The following is a 24,021-nucleotide window of genomic DNA, read 5'->3' on the forward strand; positions in this document are numbered from 1 at the left end:
CTATGATTTATGTCAGAGAGTGTTTTGCCTATGTTTTCCTCTAGGAGTTTTATAGTTTCTGGTCTTACATTTAGATCTTTAATCCATTTTGAGTTTATTTTTGTGTATGGTGTTAGAAAGTGTTCTAATTTCATTCTTTTACAAGTGGTTGACCACTTTTCCCAGCACCACTTGTGAAAGAGGTTGTCTTTTCTCCATTGTATATTCTTGCCTCCTTTGTCAAAGATAAGCTGTCCATAGGTGCATGGATTTATGTCTGGCCTTGCTATTTTGTTCCATTGATCTATATTTCTGTCATTGTGCCAGTACCATACTGTCTTGATGACTGTTGCTTTGTAGTATAGCCTGAAGTCAGGCAAGTTGATTCCTCTAGTTCCATTCTTCTTTCTCAAGATTGCTTTGGCTATTCAAGGTTTTTTGTATTTCCATACAAATTGTAAAATTATTTGTTCTAGTTCTCTGAAAAATACCATTGGTAACTTGATAGGGATTGCATTGAATTTATAGAATGCTTTGAGTAGTATACTCATTTTCACTATATTGATTGTTCCAATCCATGAGCATGGTATATTTCTCCATCTGTTTGTTTCCTCTTTGATTTCTTTCAGCAGTCTTTTACAGTTTTCTATACATAGGTCTTTTGTTTCTTTAGGTACATTTATTGCTAAGTATTTTATTCTTTTTGTTGCAATGGTGAATGGAATTGTTTCCTTAATTTCTCTTTCAGTTTTCTCATTCTTAGTCTATAGGGATGCAAGGGATTTCTGCGTGTTAATTTTATATCCTGCAACTTTACTATATTCATTGATTAGCTCTAGTAATTTTCTGGTAGAGTCTTTAGGGTTTTCTATGTAGAGGATCATGTCATCTGAAAACAGTGAGAGTTTCAATTCTTCTTTTCCAATTTGGATTCCTTTTATTTCTTTTTATTTTCTGATTGCTGTGGCTAAAACTCCAAAACCATGTTGAATAGTAGTGGTGAGAGTGGACATCCTTGTCTTGTTCCTGACTTTAGGAGAAATGCTTTCAATTTTTCACCATTGAAGATAATGTTTGCAGTGGGTTTATCATATATGGCCTTTATTATGTTGAGGTATGTTCCTTCTATGCCTCAAACATAACTGAATTCTTAAGATCTATCTGGACATTTCCCACAAGTTTATTTATTTATTTATTTATTTATTTTGAGAAAGACTCCTATCCAGCCATATCTCCTAAATTTGTCAAGAAAACTACATTGAGAGATGAGAGGAAAATGTTCATAAAACGTTTAATTTATTTTGTACATCCCCTATAACCTTTTCTCACCTTTAACAATATTTCTAGTAGTACACATAAAATTTTTTCTCACTTCCTAGACACATGCATATAAAAAGCAAGATGAAACAAAATTCCTGAAGAGAAAATGACTCTGGAAAGATTTTTGTATATGTCACCAATCTTCAGAGAATGTTGATAATATCCTCTAGCAAAGTTTGGTTTCTCTAAACAGTTGTAATAGCTCACATAAGGAATCAGACATGAAATAATTGATTACAGTTTTGTCTGGCACAGATTGAATAGATAACCATGAGTACCTTGAAGATGGCCAGTATAGAATGAACAGAGCACTGGACAGAGATGAAGTAGTAGGTTGTATTTTCTAAACTCTTCAGATAAATACTATAAGGTACTTTGGAGGATGATGCAAATATTTAAATCATTTATAGTGAGTGGAAGAAAATTGTGTTCAATCAGTTAAGTTCAGTTGCTCAGTAATGTCCGACTCTTTTTGACCCCATGGATGGCAGCATGCCAGGCCTCCCTGTCAATCACCAACTCCCAGAGTTTACTCAAACTCATGTCCATCTAGTCGATGATGCCATCCAGCCATCTCATCCTCTTTTGTCCCCTTCCCCTCCCTCCTTCACTCTTTCCCAACATCAGGAACTTTTCCAATGAGTCAGTTCTTCGTATCAGGTCACCAAAGTATTGGATTTCAGCTTCAGCATCAGTCCTTCCAGTGAACACCCAGGACTGATATCCTTTAGGATGGACTGGTTGGACCTCCTTGCAGTCCAAGGGACTCTCAAGAATCTTCTCCAAAACCACAGTTCAAAAGCATCAATTTTTTGGTGCTCAGCTTTCTTTATAGTCCAACTTTCACATCCATATATGACTACTGGAAAAACCATAGCCTTGACTAGACGGACCTTTGTTGGCAAAGTAATGTCTCTGCTTTTGAATATTCAGTCTAGTTTGGTCATAACTTTTCTTCCAAGGAGCAAACATCTTTTAATTTCATGGCTGTAGTCACCATCTACAGTGATTTTCAGTTCAATTCAGTTCAGTTCAGTTTCTCAGTCATGTCCAACTCTTTGCGACCCCATGAATCACTGCACGCCAGGCTTCCCTGTTGATGACCAACTCCCGGAGTTCACTCAAACTCACATCCATCGAGTCGGTGATGCCATCCAGCCATCTCATCCTCTGTCATCCCCTTTTCCTACTGCCCCCAATCTCTCCCAGCATCAGAGTCTTTTCCAATGAGTCAACTCGTCACATGAGGTGGCCAGAGTACTGGAGTTTCAGCTTTAGCATCATTCCTTCCAAAGAACACCCAGGGCTGATCTCCTTTAGAATGGACTGGTTGGATCTCCTTACTGTCCAAGGGATTTTGGAGCCCCCCAAATAAAGTCTGTCACTGTTTCCACTGTTTCCCCATCTATTTGCCAGGAAGTGATGGGACCAGATGCCATGATCTGAGTTTTTTGAATGTTGAGTTTTAAGCCAACTTTTTCACTCTCCTCTTTCACATTCATCAAGAGGCTCTTCAGTTCTTTGCTTTCTGCCATAAGGAAGGTGTCATCTGCATATCTGAGGTAATTGATATTTCTCCCAGCAATCTTGATTCCAGCTTGTGCTTCATCCAGTCCAGCATTTCCCTTGATGTACTCTGCATAAAAGTTAAATAAACAGGGTGACAATATACAGCCTTGATGTATTCCTTTCCCGATTTGGAACCAGTCTGTTGTTCCATGTCCAGTTCTAACTGTTGCTTCCTGACCTGCATACAGACTCCTCAAGAGGCAGGTCAGGTGGTCTAGCATTCCCATCTCTTTAAGAATTTTCAAGTTTGTTGTGATCCACACAGTCAAAGGCTTTGGTGTAGTCAATAAGTAGTCAATAAGAAGCAGATATTTTTCTGAAACTCTCTTGCTTTTTTGATGATCCAGTGGTTGTTGGCAATTTGATCTCTGGTTCCTCTGCCTTTTCTAAATCCAGCTTTAACATCTGGAAGTTCTCAGTTCATGTACTGTTGAAGCCTGACTTGGTGAATTTTGAGCATTACTTTGCTAGCATGTGAGATGAGTACAATTGTGCAGTAGTTTGAGCCCTCTTTGGCATTGCCTTTCTTTGGGACTGGAATGAAAACTGACCTTTTCTAGTTCTGTGGCCACTGCTGAGTTTTCCAAATTTGATGGCATATTCAGTGCAGTACTTTCACAGCATCATCTTGTAGGATTTGGAATAGCTCAATTGGAATTCCATCACCTCCACTAGCTTTGTTCATAGTGATGCTTCCAGAAACCCACTCGACTTTGCATTCCAGGATGTCTGGCTCTAGGTGAGTGATCACACCATCCTGATTATCTGGGTCATGAAGATCTTTTTTTTTTTTTAATAGTTCTTCTGTGTATTCTTGCCACCCCTTCTTAATATCTTCTGCTTCTGTTAGGTCCATACCATTTCTGTGCTTTATTGTGCCCATCTCTGCATGAAATGTTCCCTTGGTGTCTCTAATTTTCTTGAAAATATCGCTAGTCTTTCCCATTCTATTTTTTCCCACTCTTTCTTTGCATTCATCACTGAGGAAGACTTTCTTATCTCTTCTTTCTATTCTTCGAACTCTACATTCAAATGGGTATATCTTTCCTTTTCTCCTTTTCCTTTCGTTTCTCTTCTATCACAGCTATTTGTAAGGCCTCACCAGACAGCCATTTTGCCTTTTTGCATTTCTTTTTCTTGGGGATGGTCTTGATCCCTGCCTCCTGTGCAATGTTATGAACCTCTGTCCATAGTTCTTCTAGCACTCTATCAGATTTTACCCCTTGAATTTATTTGTCACTTCCACTGTATAATCATAAGGGATTTGATTTAGGTCATACCTGAATGGTCCAGTGGTTTTCACTTCTTTCTTTAACAACACAAGAGAAGACTCTACACATGGACATCACCAGATTGTCAATATCGAAATCAGATTGATTATGTTCTTTGTAGCCAAAGATGGAGAAGCTCTATGTAGTCAGCAAAAACAAGACCAGGAGCTGACTGTGGCTCAGATCATGAACTCCTTATTGCCAAATTCAGACTTAAATTGTGTTCAATATTCTTCTGTATTTATCCCATCAGGTTATCACATAAGTGATTCCTTAGTTTAGTGTGATCTAGAGGAAATGAAAAACCTTTGAGAATACTAACAGAATTTGGAAGAAAAGTGGAGAGAAACAAGAGGAGAGATGGGGAGGAGGATGTAACAGCTTTTTAAAGTGGCCTGGAAAAAAAAATGCGTGCCTTGACAGTGGCCATAATGATGAATAAGAGAGTTCAGAGAGAAAAGTATTCTTTCTCTTTTACCTCCAAACATTAAGGCCACAGCCTCCAGTCTAACTAAGTTGGATGCCAAACAAATGTGTTGGCTGTTACGGCTATATGAAAGTCAAGTCTTATGTGCTTTATTAGTACCCTCAGCAGACTGAGACTGAGCTCTTGCCAGTGTGGAAGCCTTCCAGATTCAAAAGATAAGTGCCTTGAGTGGTCAAGTTGTCTGTGAGATCTGAAGGCCACTGAGCATGTCGTACACTGGTTTTCTGTCACAGTGCATTTCAGCCTGGGCAATCACGGTTTATTTGGGTGCAGAGAATTGTCAGGTTATATGTGTGTGTATGTGCCTGGAAACTCTTTTAAGTTTAGTTTTCTCTGTTAATCTTCTTGAGTAACTTCCCTTCTTCCTAGCCAGGAAAAAAAGACATTAAAATTTTAAATCCACTTTGTAACCACATCTGTAGAATTATTGAATCTGAATTGTGTATGTGTTTTTTGGATTCAGATCTTGCTTTTGACTCCAGACTCCTCAAATGAATGGGAATTCAGTCTGGGTTAACCAAATTCCACTTAATGCCAATGCTTTTGTAGCTGACTCAGGCAGACCCAGTTATTGGAGTTATAGGAGGAAATAGACCAACAAGTTCAGGTCCAGACTGGTTGACTATCTTACTCTGGAAATCCAAGTACAGGTTGAGGATTAGGCCTGTAGTTGATAGTTATTCCATTCACTGCTCAGAGTTTTTAATCACATTACTTCTGCACAATTTCATTTTGGAGCAGGGAAAGTACAAATGTGTTTGTCAAGTGATTAAATCAACTACTTTGATTTTAAAGTTTCAAGGACCTCTGGAGGGAAAGAATTGTCAAAGTCAAGAACGGAGAATGGGAAAGGAATATTTTGAGGAACGCTCTTAGATTTAAGCTGTTATGCACTAGCACTTATTTTCAATGTTTCCTTAAAAAAATCTAAACATATTGAGCCCTTTCAATTTCATTTGTAAAATGCATATATTATACTAACATCTACCTTTGGAGGTTACTATAAAGATTAAAGATTAATTTACATACACTGTTAGCACTGTGGCTTACATTTAGTAAATTGTTAATTCAAGTTACATTTCCACTAAATAAACTGATGAGCTGCTGCCACAATGTCCTTGCCTTCATTATTGGGATTTTTATTTCTTTTAGAGTTTTAAGGATTATTTTATCTATGAAAATGCTATATATTATTTCAAATTTTGGCCAGAATTTAAACTGCTCTAATAAAAACATTGGCTTAAAAAGAGAGTTCTATTTACTTCATCTCTCTCAAAACAGTTCAGAGTAATATATTTAGTGGCTTAATGGAATTGCTAAGTCCAGGTCTTCCCATCTTCCAGCTATGGTTGCCTTATATCTTTCCTTCAGCCAGTGAAACATGGGAAAGAGAAATGTACAAGTTTATCCATTTCTTTTAAGGGCTACTTTTGATTTGATGCACACAGTCACCCACATCCTGAGTCACATGGGTTACATCAGAATGAAAAGGAGTTTAGGAAGTGTAGACTGGGATGTTTAACTAAGAGATCATGTTTAACTTAAATACTGTAGAAGAAGGGGACAGTGATGTGGTGCATATAAGGGCAGGGAGATGGCTAGTCAGTGTGTGACGAAGTGTATTTGCTTGGGTGGATAGTGTATAGAGATGGTAGAAATGTTAACTGTGGAAAGGCCTTTAAACATAATATCTTAAAGGTAAAATAGTCTCATTCCTTTATGTCCGGGCAGGAGGAGAAGGGGACTACAGAGGATGAGATGGCTGGATGGCATCACCGACTCGATGCACATGAGTTTGGGTGAACTCTGGGAGTTGGTAATGGACAGGGAGGCCTGGCGTGCTGCGATTCATGGGGTCGCAAACAGTTGGACCCGACTGAGCGACTGAACTGAACTGAACTGAAATAGCCTTTACAACGACACACAAAACTAGCTAATTGGCAGTAATCATCACCAAAAACAGTTGTCTTACTGTTCAGAGATGCATGCAGAAATATTTTAATTCATAATTTTTGTCGATTCAAAATTGAGGGTTTTTTCCCATATTCCGTATTCCTCATTCAACAAGTATTTATTGAGCTCCTGTTTGCTGAGGATATTTGCTGAGGATACTGTAGTGACCAAAAACAGGCAGGAATCTCTGTCCTCATGAAATCTGCATTCTAGTTTGGAGTGATATGCAGTAGTACCACTATTATCACATGGAGGTCAAGGGCAGTTTATGTGAAATTGTTGGGTGAATGTACTTAGTCCATGGCCTTATGAATGGATCTCTGGGGTTAATTCTCAAGCAAACTGAGAAAGGAGCCCTGTGATATATCTATTCTCTCAGTACAAGAATAAAATAAGAAATTTCCTTCACATCAATAAGCATACAAAAAAAAAATCACAAAACACAGCACTGAGAATAGTGAAATAAATGCAAGAGAGAATTCATGTGTAAAAGACAGTAAACTCCCAGTCAGAAAAGGCTGGTTCAAAAGTGCTTTAAAACTTTAGTTTAGAAAATATGAGTGATAAGATGTGTATTTTATCAGGTCTCAACTTTCTGGGAATCACTGAAGATTCTAGTTGAGGATACATATGACCAAATGAATAAGGTTTTAATCATGAGAGAAAAAATGTTTTGTTGGCTATTCATAATTTTATTTCTGATGAGGAGCAGACTGTATAATGTTTTGTTATGCATATATGGAAGTGATCCTAAAGTTTTTGCCCATTGATTTTCTAGAATGTAATTTATCAACCATATTCATCACAGTCATTTCTGGTACTTCTGAGAATGACAATTCCTGGGAGTCATTTTTACCTTTGGAATCAGATTCTCCAGATATCAAATCTAGAAATAGGAACTTCAAATAATATTTATGAGTATTCTTATGCACATTAGTTTGAGTACCATTTTCTTAGAGCTCTATGAAATGCCTAATTCCTTATGCATAAATAGTTCCTCAAGTATTTCAATACAGCTCTGCTGATTCCTGCTTCTTCATTCAGCTTACTGAATGAAGTAATGAGTAAAGCTGAATCTTTACTCACCCCAGACAAATAGCCATGATCACTTCCACCTTAAACAAAATGATTCCGCATGCATTTTCCAAATGAACGTACATACTTTATATTAAGTAATGAGAGAATAAATACTGCTTAGTCCTTATCATTTTTCAGCTTCAGTTTATTGCATGTTATTTTCAGTTTTCCGTTTTTCTCATTTTTATGAGCAGCTCATATTTTATTTATAAAACTAGAATTGACCCAAATGGACAATAAGACTAGTAAGTTTTATATATTCTACAGTATCTTCAGAAAAAGAAATACATACTTTTCCTGGGATATGTTCCCATTAAAATGTAGTATGAGTAATGTATTGGATTCATTTATAAGGGAATTGGGAAAAAAATGTTACCATAATCTTTCTCATCTAAAAGCCATTCCATTCTAAGTGTTCATATGTCTCTTTTGGGTTGAAAGTTTACAAGGCTGTTATTCCCAGTGATTTCCTTTCTGTCTTTTTTTTTTTGCTGCTGCAAAACACTTTGTTTCCATTTAGTACAAGGCATGGAAGAGGGGTCCAGTGTGGTTAAAAAACTGCCTACGGCTGCAGAGAAGGGCTTCCGGCAGAATCCCTGAAACCAGAGGAGCGCCTCAAAGGCCTCTGGGTTTTGGAAGCTCAGGGTCAGGCTTGAGGGTGAGCTTTTCAGAGAGGTACTCACCCACAATGGGGGTGACGGTGGAGTTGCCAGCCTGCGTAAGTTGGTCAGGTGGTCACCATTCTCTTGATGAGTTTCACCGGCTCCCTAGGAAGCAGCTTTCTTGGAAGTCAGATGTAGGGCATGCAGCAGGCAGAATCCAGGGCTGCTGCTGCTGCTAAGTCACGTCAGTCGTGTCAGACTCTGTGCAAACCTGTAAACGGCAGCCCACCAGGCTTCCCCGTCCCTGGGATTCTCCAGGCAAGAACACTGGATTGGGTTGCCATTTCCTTCTCCAGTTTATGAAAGTGAAGACGCTCAGTCGTGTCCGACTCTTCGCGACCCCATGGACTGCAGCCTACCAGGCTCCTCCGTTCATAGGATTTTCCAGGCAAGAGTACTGGAGTGGGTTGCTATTGCCTTCTCCCAGGGCAGGGAGATCCAAAAGGGCGTGATTCACCTTCTTCACCCCGAGAACGGCGTCTTCCAAAGCATCCTGGTTTGATCCCACTCATCTTGAGAGATTTCTGCACGTCCTGGAAGAGGGCATGGTGGTTTTCTTTCAAGAGTCCCTTGGGACCACAGCATTGCGGTGGAAATAGAACCTAGAGAGAGGTAGGTGTAGGAGGCCCGCAGTTGTAGGTTGACCAGGCTAATTCTGACGAAACTGGGAGCTCATCATTGATCAGTAATAGAGAGTTACGCTCAAAAAATGGTGTTGCCTGGTTGGGGTGATGGAGGAGAGTTGAGTTCCCAAGATTGACACTGAAAAAAAAGATCGGAGGGTGTCAGAGACTGGAGCAAGGGGTGGGGATGGGGGCCTCCGTGAATCTGTTCCGTCCAGGCACTGTTGATGGAAGAGACAGATCTGTGGGACCACCCAGCGTACAGCTGCTATACTGTTCTTGATTAGTAAACGTTAGTGGTTGTATCTATGTGGGAATTTTGTTGATAGGCATCTATTTTATGGGGCTTCCCCACTGGCTAAATGGTAAAGAATATGCCTTCCAATGCAGGAGACATGGATTCTGAACCCTGAGTGGAGAAGATCCCTTGGAGAAGGAAATGACAACTCAACTCCAGCAGTCTTGCCTTGGAAATCCCATGGACAGAGGAGAGGAGTCTGGTGGGCAACAGTCCATGGGGTCTCCATGAGATGGACACACACACACACACCCCCTATTTTATTTTTCTTAAATCTTAAAAAGTCTTGGATTTCAGAGATTTAACTAAGCAATTAAGCATTATAGCTGCAAATGTTAAGACCTTTAAAGTCTTTTTAAGCTCCAGATTACTTTTCAGGATAGCAATATCCATTGGGTGACATAATGGAATATAATTTTATCCTGTGGAAAGATGGAACATTGTGCAGATTTTATTTTTTACTTTATGGAAGGAGGCTGGCACGTTAATTTTTAATAAAACATAAATATAAGATAATAACGGGTTTTATTTGAATGTGGGTTTAACTTATTCTGTTTCTTTCATTTATTTTTTTCTTTTGATCTCAGAGAGCCATATATTTAATTTAAGAAGACCGTCAAGTTTTATACAAAGAGTCTGGTCCATCTCTTCCAAAACTGAATTTACCCCTTCTGAATAGTCCCTCCTTATGGGTATTTGCTCCTAACTTTTTATGCAATATTGTAATTGAATTTTTAATGTTCACTCTTATCTATTTGTTCATTACACTTGGCTCTGTGTTCCATCCAGAGGCTACCGCATTTAAAGTGGATTAAAAACATGTATCCTTGGCCTAAGCTGGTTTTTTCATAATTCTATTTCTTTTAGTAAAAAGGGTAGAATCATAGATTTATAAAAAGTTAAAAGAAACAGTTTGTCAAGTTATGGTTCTGCATTTTATACCTCAGCTTTGCTGTATTTTTTCTGAAAGTGTCTGAGATTTTCCTGCTTCATTTTTTTAACCATTTTATTGTGACAAATGACATTCAAAAAGCTGTGTATATTTAATGTATACAATTTGATGAATTTGGAGGTAAATATGCATCCATGAAACTATCATCACAAACCATACCATAAATAAGTCCATCATGTCCAAAAATTTCCTCCTATTTATTATTAAATTTTTGTGATAAAAGCATTTAACATAGGAGCTATCCTTTTAGGAGATCTTTAAGTATTCAGTACATTACTGTTAGCCATAGGTGCTATGTTACAGTGGGCTTATTCATTTGTGTAACTAACATTTTATACCTTTAGCTTTTTTGGTTTTAGCTATAAGAATCAGCTTTTTCATAATATTGTGTGATTCATAACATGATAAATATATTTGGGAAGTCATGGAATATTCCTCAGCATTACTAGAAAAAGCAATATAAATTTTTGTTACTTTATTGGCTTTGATTATAATTAATATATTGTATATATAAAACATATATTTGGGCTGGTTTTGGACATAGGTGTTTGAATTTTTTTTCCAACATTAAATTTCTTTTAAGAATGAGCTTCAACTCTGAAAAACGCTAACTTTATGATCCGCTCTGAGAAATGCTTGCCATTGGCAATGAAAACTGTGAAATCTGACAGCCTCACCCGATGTGGATTTGGACAGAATTTTTTATTTGATTTAGCCCTCATGGATGCAAACCCATTGAAATAGGTTCCAAAGTAGTGATTTTATCACATCTTGAACATAGTGTAATTCAGCTGAAACTACCCACCTCCACCTTTGCACAGTTTTCATCCAAATTCATATATAGGCTCAGTGTTGCTTGAAAACTAGTTCTTGGTTTTAATGTAAGTTCATGATCTTGGAAAACAAAAATTAAATTCATGCAATTGGTGTTAGCTTCAACTTGGAAGCCAAGCCCATATTTACCCAAGTTCCTCATTTCCCTGGAAATACTCTATTCTGCTTCCTGGCTGGAATTTCTGAGAAGGCAATGTAATTTAGTTGTTAAAAACTGAGAGATTGTTACGGTAAATAAAAAACGGACTTTAATTTGTAATAGTTGTTGTTCAGGCACTAAGTTGTGTCCAACTCTTTGTGACCCCATGAACTGCAGCATGCCAGGCTTTCCCGTCCTTCACTATCTCCTGGAGTGTGCTCAAATTCATGTCCATTGAGTCAGTGATGCCATCCAACTGTCTCATCTACCGCTGCCTCCTTCTCCTCCTTCCCTCAATCTTTTCCAGCATCAAGGTCTTTTTCCAGTGAGTCAGCTCTTCGCATCAGGTGGCCAAAGTATTAGAGCTTCAGCTTCTGCATCAGTCCTTCCTGTGAATATGGAGGGTTGATTTCTTTTAGGGTTGATTGGTTTGATCTCCTTGCTATCTAAGGGAATCTTAAGAGTCTTCTCCAGCACCACAGTTTGAAAGCATCAGTTCTTCAGTGCTCAGCTTTCTTAATGGTCCAAGTCTCACATCTATACATGACTACTGGAAAAACCATAGCTTTGACTATATGAACCTTTGTCGGCAAAATGATGTCTCTGCTTTTTAATATGCTGTCTAGGTTTGTCATAGCTTTTCTTCCAAGGAACAAGCTTCTTTTAATTTCATGGTGACAGTCACCGTCCACAGTGATTTTGAAGCCCAAGAAAATAAAATCTGTCACTGTTTGTACTTTTCCCCATCTATTTGCCATGAAGTGATGGGACTAGATGCCATGATCTTCATGTTTTGAATGTTGAGTTTTAAGCCAGGTTTTTCCCTCTACTCTTTCACACTTATCAAGAGATTCTTTAGTTTCTCTTAACTTTTCTGCTGTTAGAGTGGTATCATCTGCATATCTGAGGTTGTTGATATTTCTCCCAGCAATCTTAATTACAGCTTGTGATTAATCCAGCCTGGCATTTTGCTTGATGTACTCTGCATATAAGGGACTTCCCTGGTGGCTCAGATGGTAAAGCATCTGCCTGCAATGTGGGAGACCTGGGTTTGATCCCTAAGTCTGGAAGATCCCCTGGAGAAGGAAATGGCAACCACTCCAGTACTCTTGCCTGGAGAATTCCACAGACAGAGGAGCCTTGTAGGCTACAGTCCATGGGGTCGCAAAGAGTCAAACACGACTGAGTGACTTCACTCACTCACTCATTCTGCATATAAATTAAGTGTGGTGACAATATACAACCTTGATATATTCCTTTCCCAATTTTGAACCTGTCAGTTGTTCCATGTCCAGTTCTAACTGTTGCTTCTTGACCTGCCTACAGGTTTCTTGGGAGAAAGGTAAGGTGGTCTGGTATTGGCATCTTTTTCAAAAATTTCCACAGCTTGTTGTGATCCACACAGTCAAAGGCTTTAGTGTAGTCAATGAAGCAGAAGTAGATGTTTTTTTCTGGAATTCCCTTACTTTTTCTATAATCCAGTAGATGTTGGCAATTTGATCTCTGATTTATCTGTCTTTTCTAAATCCAGTTTGTCCATTTGGAAGTTCTCGGTTCATGGACTGCTGAAGCCTAGCTTGCAGTATTTTGAGCATTACCTTGCTTGTGTGCAAAATGAGCACAGTTGTATGGCAGTTTGAACCTTCTTTGGCATTGCCTTTTTTGGAATTCTTGCCTGGGGAATCCCATGGACAGAGAAGACAGGCAGGCTATGGTCCATAGGGTTGCAAAGAGTTGGGCATGACTGATCAACTTAGCATGCACGCAGCATCGTTTACGTATAGTTCTATCTATTCCTGCCAAATTTTTAAAATCTCTTCTGTTTCTAGTACATATTCATATAACTTAGTTCTAATTTTAGGTCTTCTGAATTATAAGAACTGATCCAGTAGGAAGCATGCAACAGCAATATAAACAGCAGCAAACAACAGAAATCAGTCAATGAAGGTCCAATAACCTGGGAGTATTCTGTCCCTGTATTTCCATTTAAAATTGTACAACTATTACAAAAATGCATGGGAAATAATTTATATGATTAAATTCTATTTACCACATTAATAAAGAATTGATGTTACAAGATTAACAGTAAATGATCAGCTTCCAAAATTTTATGAACTGTAAAGCTATTTTACTGAAGCAACAATGGACTGTTTAATTTTAAATTTTGTTGAAGTATAGTTGATTTAGAAAGTTATGTATTTTCAGGTGTACAGCAAAGTGATTGAGTTATTCACATACTCATTCTTGTTTAGACTATTTTCTCCTATAGGTCATCACAGGATATTGAATACAGTTCACTGTGCTGTGTAGTATGTATCTTAGTGTTTGTCTATTTATCCCAAGATCCTGATTTTTCCCTCCCCCCATATTTCTCCTTTTTTAATTGGAATTTATTTTCAATATCTGTTAATCTGTTTCTATTTTTAAAATAAGTTCATTTGTATCAGTTTTCAGTTAGATTTCACACCAGTGATATCATATGATAATTGTCTTTCTCTGTCTTCACGTAGAATGGTAATCTCTAGGTTTAGCCATGTTGCTGCAAATGACATTATTTCATTCTTTTTTAATGGCTGAGTAATATTCCATTGCATATATGTACATATTCTTTATCAGTTCCTCCATCAGTGGACATTTAAGTTGCTTCCATGACTTGGCTGTTGTAAATAGTCCTGTAGTGAACATTGGGGTGCATGTATCATTTTGGAGTATGGTTTTCTCTTACAATTTGCTGAATCATATGGTAGCTCTTGGAGAAGGAAATGGCACCCAACTCCAGTATTCTTGCCTAGAGAATCCTGTGGACAGAGGAGCCTGGTGGGCTGCTGTCCATAGGGTTGCACAGAGTCAGACATGACCAAAGCGACTTAGCATGCATGCGTTGGAGAAGGAAATGGCAACCCACTCCAGTATTCTTGCCTGGAGAATCCCAGGGAAAGAGGAGCCTGGTGGGCAGCCATCTGTGGGGTTGCACAGAGTCAGACACGACTGAAGCAACTTAGCAGCAGCAGCAGCAGCATGGTAGCTCTATTTTAGTTTTTAAAGGAAATTCCATACTGTTGTGTGTGTATCTATTTATATTCCTACCAACAGTGTTGGAGGGTTCGCTTTTCTCCACACACTCTTTGGTATATATTGCTTGTGAACTTTTTGATGATAGCCATTCTGACTGGTGTTCATTTGGACTTATGCTGAAGCTTCAATACTTTGGCCACCTGATTTGAAGACCTGACTCATTAGAAAAGACCCTGATGCTGAGAAAGATTGAAGGAAAAAGGAGAAGGGGGGGCAGCAGAGGATGAGATGGTTAGGTAGCATCACTCACTCAGTGGACATGAATCTGAGCAAACTCTTGGTGTTAGTGATGAACAGGGGAGCATGGTGAGCTGCAGTTCATGGGGTTGCAAAGAATGAATTAGCAAGTGAACAACTACAAATTCTGACTGGTGTGAGGTGATAACTCATTGTAGTTTTAACTTGCATTTCTCTGGTAATTAGTGATGTTGAGCATCTTTGCATGTGCTTTTTGGCCATCTGTATGTCTTTGGAGAAATGTCTATTTAGATCTTCTGCCCTTGTGTCAGGAGATTAATTGCTTGCTTTGTTTAAAAATATTTTCTACCATTTTCTGGGTTGTCTTTTCATATTATTTATGGTTTCCTTTGCTGTGCAGAAGCTTTTAGTTTAATTAGGTTCCATTTGTTTAATTTTTGTCTTTATTTTCATTACTCTAGGAGGTGAATCAAAAAGATATTACTGCAATAAATGTCAAAGTGTCTTTTGCCTGTGTTTTTCTCCGAGTTTTTAGTATGTGGTCTTTCATTTGGTCTTTTGTCCATTTTGAGTTTATTTTTGTGTATGATATTAGAGAATGTTCTAATTTCCTTCTTTTTCATGTAACTGTCCAGTTTTCCCAGCACCGCTTATTGAAGAGATTGTCTTTTCTCCATTGAATATTCTTACCTCTTTTGTTGTAGATCAATTGACCTTATATGCATGGGTTCATTTCTAGGTTTTCGATCCTGTTCCGTTGACCTATATTTCTGTTTCTGTGCCATTGCTAGAGTGTTTTGATGACTGGAGCTTTATAGTATTGTGTGAAGTCAGAAAATTTGGTTCCTCCAGCTGTTTTTCTTTTGCAAGATTTTGTTAGGTTATTAGGAGGGTTTTTTTTTTTTTAATCTCCATACAAATTTAAAATTTTTTTGTCCTATTTCTGTGAAAAATGCCATTGGTTTTTTCATAGAGATTGCATTGAATCTGTAGATTGCTTTGGGTATTATAGTCATTTTCACAGTACTGATTCTTCTAATGCAAGCACGTGCTATATCTTTCCATCTATTTGTGTCATTTTCAAATTCTTTCATCAGCATCTTACAGTTTTCAGAGTACAGGTCTTTTGCCTCTTTAGGTAGATTTATTCCTGGGTATTCTTTTTGATGAGATGGTATATGGGATTGTTTCCTTAATTTCTATTTCTGCTCTTTCTTTGTCAGTGTACAGGAATGCAGAAGATTTCCATGCATTAATTCCGTATTCTGTGTGCATGCTTGTGTGCCCAGTCACTTCGTTGTGTCTGCTTCTTTGCAGCCCCGTGGACTGTAGCCCACCAGGCCCCTGTGCCCATGGGGCTCTCCAGGCAAGAATGCTGGAGTGGGTTGCCATTTTACCCAGGTCATTGATGAGATGTAGTGTTTTCTGGTAGCATCTTAGGATTTTCTATGTACACTCTCCTGTCATCTCCAGTGACAGTTTCACTTCTTTTCCAATCTGTATTCCTTTTATTTCTTTTTCTTCTTGGATTGCCATGCCTTGGACTTCCAAAACTATATTGAATAAAGTGGCAACAATGGACATGTTTGCCTTGTTACTAATCATAGAGAGAATGCTTTCAGATTTTTACCGTTGAAAATGATGTTATCTGTGTTTTTTTCATATATGGCTTTTATTATATTGAGACAGATTCCATTTCCATTTTCTTGAGAGTTTCTTTTTAATCTTAAATGTGTTTGAATTTTTTCAATAGCTTTTTTCTGCATCTATTGAGTTGATCATATGGTTTTTATTCTTCAGTTTAGTGTAGTGTATCACACTGATTGATTTGTGAATATTGAAGAATCCTTGCATCCCTGGGATGCATCCCACTTGATCACGGTGTATGATCCTTTTAATGTATTGTTGGATTTGGTATGCTAGTATTTTGAGGATTTTTGTGTCTCTGTTCATCAGTGATATTGACTTGTAATTTTCTTTTTTTGTGGTATCTTTGTCTGGTTTTGGTATCAGCGTGATGGTGGCCTCACAGAATGAGCTTGGAAGTGTGTCTTTCTTTTCTCTGCAATTTTAAAAAGAGTTTCATAATGATAGGTGTTCACTCTTATTTAAATGTTTGATAGAATTCACCAGTGAAGTTACCTAGTCCTGAATTTTTATTTTTCCTGAATTCTTTTCATCTCAGTTGCAATTTCAGTACTTGGTGGTTGGTCTGTTCATATTTTCTGTTTTGTCCTGGTTCAGTCTTGGAAGTTTTTCCCTTTCTAGGAAAAATGCATTTCTTCTAGGTGGTCCATTTTATTGGCATATAGTTGTTTGCAATAATCCCTTATGATGCTTTGTATTTCTGTGGTGTTTGTTGTACTTTCTCCTGTTTCTTTATTATTATTATTATTATTGATTTGAGCCCTCTCAGTTTTTTCTTAATAAGTCTGGCTAAAGGTTTTTCTATTTTGTTTATCTTCTCAAAGAACCAGCTCTTAGTTTCATTGATCTTTTCTATTAATACTGTTTTCTTAATCTAGATTTTTATTTCTGCTCTGATCTTTATGATTTCTTTCCATCTCCTGACTTTGGGTTCTTTGTTCCTCTTTCTTTACTTGCTTTAGATATAAGTTTAGCTTGTTTATTTGAGATTTTTCTTGTTTCCTGAAGTAAGATTGTATTGTTATAAATTTCCCTCTTAGGTGTGATCCCTCACACTCACCTAGAGCCAGACATTCTAGAATGTGAAGTCAGGTGGACCTTAGGAAGCACCACTATGAACAAAGCTAGTGGAGGTGATGGAATTCCAGTTGAGCTGTTTCAAATCCTGAAAGATGATGCTGTGAAAGTACTGCACTCAATATGCCAGCAAATTTGGAAAACTCAGCAGTGGCCACAGGATTGGAAAAGGTCAGTTTTCATTCTAATCCTAAAGAAAGGCAATGCCAAAGATTGTTCAAACTACTGCACAATTGCACTCATCTCACACGCTAGTAAAGTAATGCTCAAAATTCTCCAAGGCAGGCTTCAGCAATATGTGAACCATGAAATTCCAGATGTTCAAGCTGGTTTTAGAGACGGCAGAGGAACCAGAGATCAAATTGCCAACATCTTCTGGATCATGGAAAAAGCAAGAGAGTTCCAGAAAAACATCTATTTCTGCTTGATTGACTATGCCAAAGCCTTTGACTGTGTGGATCACAATAAACTGTGGAAAATTCTAAAAGAGATGGGAATACCAGGCCACCTGACCTGCCTCTTGAGAAACCTGTATGCAGGTCAGGAAGCAACACATGGAACAACAGACTGATTCCAGATAGGAAAAGGAGTACGTCAAGGCTGTATATTGTCACCCTGCTTATTTAACTTATATGCAGAGTACATCATGAGAAACCCTGGGCAGGAGGAAACACAAGCTGGAATCAAGATTGCTGGGAGAAATATCAATAACTTCACATATGCAGATGACACTACCCTTATGGCAAAAAGTGAAGAAGAACTAAAGAGCCTCTTGATGAAAGTGAAAGAGGAGAGTGGAAAAGGTTGCTTAAAGCTCAACATTCAGAAAACAAAGATCATGGCATCTGGTCCCATCAATTCATGGCAAATAAATGGGAAAACAGTGGACACAGTGGCTGACTTTATTTTGGGGGGCTCCAAAATCACTGCAGATGGTGATTGCAGCCATGAAATTAAAAGACACTTGCTCCTTGGAAGGAAAGTTATGACCAACCTAGACATCATATTGAAAAGCAGAGACATTGCTTTGCCAAAAAAGGTCTGTCTAGTCAAGGCTATGGTTTTTCAAGTAGTCATGTATGGATGTGAGTGTTGGACTATAAAGAAAGCTGAGTGCTGAAGAATTGCTGGTTTTGAACTGTGGTGTTGGAGAAGACTCTTGAGAGTCCCTTGGACTGCAAGGAGATCCACCCAGTCCATCCTAAAGGAGATCAGCCCTGCGTGTTCATTGGAGGCACTGTTGTTGAAGCTGAAACTCCAATACTTTGGCCCCTGATGTGGAGAGCTGACTCATTTGAAAAGACCCTGTTGCTGGGAAATATTGAGGGTGGGAAGAGAAGGGGACGACAGAGGATGAGATGGTTGGATGACATCACTGACACAATGGACATGGGTGTGGGTAGACTCTGGGAAGTGGTGATGGATAGGGAGGCCTGGCATGCTGCAATTCATAGGGTCGCAAAGAGTCGGACACAACTGAGCGACTGAACTGAACTGAACTGAACTGATGAACTTGGAGTTGCTTTAGCTGCATCCCTGAGGTTTTTGACTGTTGTGTTTTTGTTTTCACGTGTCTATGTATCTTTTTATTTGCTTTTTGATTCCTTTAGTCATCCATTGGTTGTTTAGTAACATATTGTTTAACATCTATGTGTTTGTATTTTTTACAGTTTTTTTCCCTGTAACTGATTTCTAATCTCATAGCATTGTGATTGGAAAATATGTTTGATATGGATTCAGTTTTCTTAAATTTATCAAGGCTTGATTTGTGGCCCAAAATGTTTCATGTGCATTTGAGAAAAAAGTGTATCCTGTTGCTTTAGAATGGAATGCTCTATAAACATCAGTTAAGTCCACTTGGTGAAATATATCATTTAAGGCCTGTGTTTCCTTATTGAGTTTCTGTCTGGATACTCTGTCCCTTGATGAAAGCAAGGTGTTAAAATCCCTGACTATTACTGTGTTGCTATTTCCTCTTTTATGGATTTTAGAATTTGCCTTGCATATTAAGATGCTCCTATGTTGGGTACATATGTATTTATAATTGTTATGTCTTCTTCTTGGATTGACTCCTTGAACATTATGTCATAACTTTCTTTGTCTCTTGTAATGTTCTTTAAAGTCTGTTTTGTCTGATAAATCCACTTCAACTTAATTTGATTTCTATTTGCATGGAATACATTTCTCCATTCCCTCACTTTCAATCTTTATGTGTCCCTGCATCTAAATGGGTTTCTTCTAGACAGCATGTATATGGGTCTTATTTTTATATTCATTTAGCCAGTCTGTATCTTTTGGTTGGAGCATTTAATCTATTTGCATTTAAAGTAATTATTGATATGGATGTTCTTCTTCCCAATCTGTTGTTTTGGATTTATTTTCTAGGTCTTTCTTCTTTCCTTCCTCTTTTGTTCTCTTGTGATTTGATGTCTATTTTTAGTGATGTGTTTGGATTGCTTTTTCTTTTTTGTGTAGCTAAAGAAAGTTACACGGCTCAAAATAGCCTGGAGTTAAAACACGGCTCTGGGTCCTCTCCACCATTCTGTGCAAAACAAAGGACTCTCACACCAGAAGAAAAATAATGCACATTAAGGTTCATTACACCCAGCTCCCAGCCCACCCCAGCCTCTGACAGATCTCCCAAATTCCTTGCCCCAGCCGTTTAAGAGATAACTACTTAGAACAACCTTGGAGAAGAACACACCCCCTTAAGACAGTACATCTCCACATATATGCCTATATATAGTTACTCTTTTCTTGGGTTAGTGCAGCAGCTCTCTAATCTGACTGCTGCCCCTTTTTGCCTCATTAAAGGTGATCTGTTCCTGTGAAGTGCCGGTCTCATTCTTTTTCCAAACCTCACCTTCTCTAACTTCCTTACCCTACAGTATCTGTTGTAGATTTATGGTTTGTGGTTCCTATGAGATTTTAATTTTTCAGTCTACATATATATGTATGAGGGTTTTAAGTTGCATTGCCAGTATCTTGTATTTGTACTCTCCTCTTCTCATTAATGCTTTTGAACTGTGGTGTTGAAGAAGACTCTTGCGAGTCCCTTGGACTGCAAGGAGATCCAACCAGTCCATTCTGAAGGAAATCAGCCCTGGGATTTCTTTGGAAGGAATGATGCTAAAGCTGAAACTCCAGTACTCTGGCCACCTCATGCGAAGAGTTGACTCATTGGAAAATACTTTGATGCTGGGAGAGATTGGGGGCAGGAGGAGAAGAGGACGACAGAGGATGAGATGGCTAGATGGCATCACTGACTCGATGAACGTGAATCTGAATGAACTCCGGGAGTTGGTGATGGACAGGGAGGCCTGGCGTGCTGTGATTCATGGGGTCGCAGAGTCGGACACAACTGAGCAACTGAACTGAACTGAACTACATAAAATATTTCTTTCATAGTACATACCTCAGTAAGAGTACCTTTCAATCACAGTTCATGTTCTTATTTTCATGTATTAAGTATTTAAATTGCAAAAATAATACTGAGATGAACCAGAGGGATGGGATGGGGAGGGAGGTGGGAGGAGGGTTCAGAATGGGGAACACATTCAAGTCAATGTATGGCAAAACCAATACAATATTGTAAAGTAAAATAAAAAAAAAATAATAATGCATCTTTTGTCAAAAGCCAAACTATAAAGATATGTACTTGAGAAAAGTAATGCAGTATACACAAGGCAATTATTTTTGAATTCTTCCATCTTTGTGCTAATATAAATAAATTAAAAACATATTTCTTTTTTTTTAAACAAAATATGGTCATGCAATATGCTTTATTTTACAACGTGATTTTCATGAATATTATTCTTTCTGTAGATAAATATTCCATAATTTACTCAGTCTGCCTTTAGTAGTGGATATTTGTCCTCTCCCTATTAATAATGTGCAGATAAATGTTTATGTAGAAATGTTCTTACCTAGAACTGTATTTCATTAAATTCACTAAATCAAATTTCTAGTTTGGAGGATATGCACATTTTAAATTTTAGGATCTTCTGAAATGTTACTTTTATATAATACATTGCATTTTATTTTTTGTTTTGCTTTATATGACTGTTTCCTTCACTAAGCTGAGGTCCTAGAGGGCAGGGACATTTTCCTGTTTAGCAGTGTTTTTGGTTATAAATACTTAACATTTTATTTTGAAAATTAAAGACTAGACTATTTAACTATATTAATATGACTGCTTGCATTCCTTATCCTCTTATAGTCCATCTTAATGCTAAACACCTTCCCTAGGAATGAAGCCATCTTTTATTTCCACCCTTCCTCAATACTAACAGTCCTGATAGTGTGTCACAGATCAATAATTTGCTAAATGCTACCTTATAATCAGTAGATATAACCATTATATCTACTACTGTGGGCAGGAATCCCTTAGAAGAAATGGAGTAGCCATCACGGTCAACAAAAGAGTCCAAAAAGCAGTACCTGGATGCAATCTCAAAAATGACAGAATGATCTCTGTTCGTTTCCAAGGCAAAACATTCAATATCACAGTTATCCAAGTCTATGCCCCAACCAGTAATGCTGAAGAAGCTAAAGTTGAATGGTTCTATGAAGACCTACAAGACCTTTTAGAACTAATACCCCAAAAAGATGTCCTTTTCATTTAAGGGGACTGGAATGCAAAAGTAGGAAGTCAAGAAAAACACCTGGAGTAACAGGCAAATTTGGCCTTGGAATGCAGAATGAAGCAGGGCAAAGACTAATAGAGTTTTGCCAAGAAAATGCACTGGTCATAGCAAACACTCTCTTCCAACAACACAAGAGAAGACTCTACATATGGACATCACCAGATGGTCAACACTGAAATCAGATTAATTATATTCTTTGCAGCCAAAGATGGAGAAGCTCTATACAGTCAACAAAAACAAGACCAGGAGCTGACTGTGGCTCAGATCATGAACTCCTTATTGCCAAATTCAGACTCAAATTGAAGAAAGTAGGGAAAACCACTAGACCATTCAGATATGACCTAAATCAAATCCCTTATGATTATACAGTGGAAGTGAGAAATAGATTTAAGGGTCTAGATCTGATAGATAGAGTGCCTGATAAACTGTGGATGGAGGTTCATGACATTGTATAGGAGATAGGGATCAAGACCATCCCCATGAAAAAGAAATGCAAAAAAGCAAAATGGCTGTCTGAGGAGGCCTTACAAATAGCTGTGAAAAGAAAAGTGAAAAGCAAAGGAGAAAAGGAAAGATATGAGCATCTGAATGCAGAGTTCCAAAGAATAGCAAGAAGAGATAAGAAAGCCTTCTTCAGCAATCAATGCAAAGAAATAGAGGAACACAACAGAATGGGAAATACTAGAGATCTCTTCAAGAAAATTAGAGATACCAAGGGAACATTTCATGCAAAGATGGGCTCAGTAAAGGACAGAAATGGTATGGACCTAACAGAAGCAGAAGATATTAAGAAGAGGTGGCAAGAATACATGGAAGAACTATACAAAAAAGATCTTCATGACCAAGATAATCACGATGGTGTGATCACTCACCTAGAGCCAGACATCCTGGAATGTGAAGTCAAGTGGGCCTTAGAAAGCATCACTATGAACAAAGCTAGTGGAGGTGATGGAAATCCAGTTGAGCTATTCCAAATCCTGAAAGATGATGCTGTGAAAGTGCTGCACTCAATATGCCAGCAAGTTTGGAAAACTCAGCAGTGGCCACAGGATTGGAAAAGGTCAGTTTTCATTTCAATCCCAAAGAAAGGCAATGCCAAAGAATGCTCAAACTACTGCACAACTGCACTCATCTCACACGCTAGTAAAGTAATGCTCAAAATTCTCCAAGCCAAGATTCAGCAATATGTGAACCGTGAACTTTGAGATGTTCAAGCTGGATTTAGAGAAGGCAGAGGAACCAGAGATCAAATTGCCAACATCTGCTGGATCATGGAAAAAGCAAGAGAGTTCCAGAAAAACATATATTTCTGCTTGATTGACTATGCCAAAGCCTTTGACTGTGTGGATCACAATAAACTGTGGAAAATTCTGAAAGAGATGGGAATACCAGACCACCTGACCTGCCTCTTGAGAAACCTGTATGCAGGTCAGGAAGCAGCAGTTAGGACTGGACATGGAACAACAGACTGGTTCCAAATAGGAAAAGGAGTACATCAAGGCTGTATATTGTCACCCTGTTTATTTAACTTACATGCAGAGTATGTCATGAGAAACGCTGGGCTGGAAGAAGCACAAGCTGGAATCAAGATGCTGGGAGAAATATCAATAACCTCAGATATGCAGATGAGACCACCCTTATGGCAGAAAGTGAAGAGGAACTCAAAAGCCTCTTGATGAAAGTGAAAGAGGAGAGTGAAAAAGTTGGCTTAAAGCTCAACATTCAGAAAACTAAGATCATGGCATCCGGTCCCATCACTTCATGGGAAATAGATGGGGAAACAGTGGACACAGTGGCTGACTTTATTTTTTGGGGCTCCAAAATCACTGCAGATGGTAACTGCAGCCAGGAAATTAAAAAACACTTACTCCTTGGAAGAAAAGTTATGACCAACCTAGATAGCATATTGAAAAGCAGAGACATTACTTTGCCAACAAAGGTCAGTCGAGTCAAGGCTATGGTTTTTCCAGTGGTCATGTATGGATGTGAGAATTGGACTGTGAAGAAAGCTGAGTGCCGAAGAATTGATGCTTTTGAACTGTGGTGTTGGCGAAGACTCTTGAGAGTCCCTTGGACTGCAAGGAGATCCAACCAGTCCATTCTGAAGGAGATCAGCCCTGGGATTTCTTTGGAGGGAATGATGCTAAAGCTAAACTCCAGTACTTTGGCCACCTCATGCGAAGAGTTGACTCATTGGAAAAGACTCTGATGCTG

General features: G+C 38.3%; 1 pseudogene; it reads left to right on the plus strand.

The window, feature by feature from the left end:
* On the plus strand, nucleotides 22,479-23,162 carry LOC108636658 (annotated as a pseudogene).

The sequence above is a fragment of the Capra hircus genome, chromosome 8 (assembly GCF_001704415.2).
Source record: "Capra hircus breed San Clemente chromosome 8, ASM170441v1, whole genome shotgun sequence".
Taxonomy (NCBI): domain Eukaryota; kingdom Metazoa; phylum Chordata; class Mammalia; order Artiodactyla; family Bovidae; genus Capra; species Capra hircus.